Raw genomic sequence first — 3,045 nt, forward strand, 5'->3', positions numbered from 1 at the left:
GAGAGAGAGAGAGAGAGAGAGAGAGAGAGAGAGATATGCTTGGTAAGTTGGTAAGTATTGGGAGATAGGAAGGAGTGAACTGGTCTTGGAGTAGGGCCACCTCTGGAAGAAAGCTTCAGCTAAGGGACAAGTGGCATTTACTTTAAGACACTTGAGATACATTGTACTGTCCCACCAGTCTGCTTCAAGGGTGATCTGTGTGGCCTGAGCTTGTTTTGCATTCTTTGGTACTTAGAATCATGGTCTCTCTCTCTCTCTCTGGGATGCTTCTGATGGACCTGTTCAGAGTCCGTGTTTTCTAAAGCCTGCTCATGGAGCTTATGCTCCAGCAGGGTCTCAGCAAGCCCCATTTCTCTGTAGCCTGAGGGCCTTGGTCAGATCGCTGGGTCTGGGACTGGGAATCAAGTGTAAAGGCAGCTGAGAAGTTTGGCCTTCGGAGGATGCTCACTCCTTTCGCAGGCAAGGTTCTATTTCTTCCCAGTATGTTCAGATGAAATGTTTGCAGCCCCTGGGGTGACAAAGGCAGGCATAATTCATTACCTGGACAGTTACTAAGAACCCACTCAGGGCTGGGGTGGTTTTTAGGTGACGGAGTGTATGTCTAGCATACAAAGGGCTGTGTTCAGTCCCCAGCACCAAATCAAGGGAACATGATACCACACTCCTGTAACTCTAGTACTCAGGAGGTAGGAGCAGGAAAGTCAGAAGTCGGAGGCTGAGGTGGCTTAGCTGGTAAAGGCCACCTCCCACCGAGCCTGACTACCTGAGCTCCATCTCTGGGGCACACGTGATGGAAGAAACTGACTTCTGTAAGTTATCCTCTGATCATTCTGTGCATTCATTCTGTGATGCCCAGAGGAATAACTATAGCTCACACCCACACATACACAAGTAATAGACAATGTAACAGAAATAATTCTTGAAAAAGAAGTTCATGGTTGTCCTGGGCCACAGAGCAAGTTTAAGTCCAGCCTGGGTGGTGGCAAGGGACGGAAAGGCTGGGCCAGGGTTTGGGCTCTGAGCTGGTGAATCCTGGTGTGGGCTGTGCGCAGATTGGAATCTGCCCTTCTAGGCCTAAGCCCTCCCTGACATCAGGTTAGAGGTGTAGATCTTTGTGCTACAGGAGGGAAGAAAGGCAAACCACAGCAGGTACGAAGATGGAGTCAAGGCTCAGTGTGAGCCCCAAAGTGGTGAGGCCCGCTAGGCCCCAAGGCACCCCACTCCACTCAAGACCTCAGTCCTGGTTTTGACCAACCTCCTGCTGTGGGAAGTGCTTCAGCATGCAAGGTGACTCCTTTGAAACCTTCTTGTGGGACTAAGGAGAGAGTGTCCCTCCTTTGGACATTTTCCACTGGATACCTAGGACCTGTGGCTGTAGAGGGAGTGGTGGGGTCTAGCTAGAGACTCAGGGAGAGTCTGGGGATGGAATCATACTAGATACCCACATCAGGAAGCTGATGGGAACAAGAGAATTTTTCTTGAGCTCATCCCCATCTGGGCTAGTTGTAGGAATATTGTCTGGAAAGTACTTTGACAAGCAGCCTGGGCAGGAGAGGCATATTGCAAGTTCAACAAAGAGGGTTGCATGGGCAGTGCATGCCACCCCAGACGATGTCTGTCCCTAGACACTCCATTTCTTATATTCCTGATCCCCACCTGTTCTTGGAACTTAAACAAAAGCTGGTAGATATTTGTGCCCAGTCCCTCTGATGGATAAGCATTCCTTAAGGGAAGTGGGTATCAGGAGCTGGAGGGATGGCTCAGCAGGTAGAGGAACCCTCTGCCAAGCCCAATGACCTGAGTTCAAATCCTAGGACCTATGTGGTAGGAGAGAACTCATTCACTCAAGTTGTCCTAGGACCTCCACATGAACGTCTTGGCATGTATGTATGGTGTGCCCCTCCCTGTTTATTTGAAAGAGAAGAAGAACGGGATACAAGATGAGGTAGGATGTGAGTTGCTGCTCCCAAGTGTCTGCTCTGTTCAGATGATGGGTGGGGAGGGGAGGGGAAGAGAAGGGAAGCCAGCAAGGAGATGCTTGTGTGGGGGCTGAGGGAAGGGGGAGAGTACTTGTACGTATGCATTTGTGTCTGCCCTTTACCAGCACATGCCCACACAAGCCTAAGGCCATGTCTCTGGAGTCTCCGTCTTTTGAGCTATTTTCCCAGACAACCTAAAAATAATTTCCATCTAACTTGAGGCTTTGTGATTTGATGCACACGGTGCTTGCTTAGCAGATACACTTTTTAAACCCATGTTTTTAATCTAAGATCAACATCCAGCTCCAGTGAGTCTGCATTATTTATGCATAGTAAGTAAGACACAGCTAGAGCAACCTGGAGTCAGTCTAGAGAAGAGTGGTCCCGGCAGGGTTGGCGGGGCGCCTCTGTAATCCCAGAGCTTGGGAGGTTGAGGCAGGATGGCTGCTGTGAGTTTGAGGTCAGCACGGCTTATGTAGCAAGACCCACTGAGACACCAAACAAGAAGGAGAGAGTCCTTGTGAAGGTGACGAAATTAGATGCATGCATGGACTGACAACGACAGTGTGTAAAGGGATCCTGAGATCCAGGAGGTAAAGGCACTTTTAAAAAGATTGCATTTTTATTTGTCATGCACAAGGGTTGTGATTCTATGTGAACCACACAAGTCCCTGGTGCTTAAGGAGGTCTGAAGATGTCACCGGATCCCTTGAACTGGTGTTAGGAATGGGTGTGAGCCACCACATGGCTCCGGGAACTGAAGACAGGGTTTCTGCAAGAGCAGCTAGGACTCTTAACCACGGAGCTGTCTCTCCAGCTCCTCAACTGACCTTTTAAAGTCTGCTTATTAGATGACTGAAGGGTGGGAAGATATGTGTCAGATGAAGAGGAAGATTGAAGGGTGTGGTCAATGGTGGAGATGTGACAAAGGGGAGGGAGGTATAAGCTGTGGCCTGTGATGAGCTGGTAGATCATGGTTACATCTGAATAGGTAGGGAGGACATAGAGGGCACAGGAGAGAAACAACACCCGCCCCATTGTCTTCAGAGTACTCCCCGGAACCTGG

Source organism: Mus pahari, chromosome 14, assembly GCF_900095145.1.
Source record: "Mus pahari chromosome 14, PAHARI_EIJ_v1.1, whole genome shotgun sequence".
Lineage (NCBI taxonomy): Eukaryota > Metazoa > Chordata > Mammalia > Rodentia > Muridae > Mus > Mus pahari.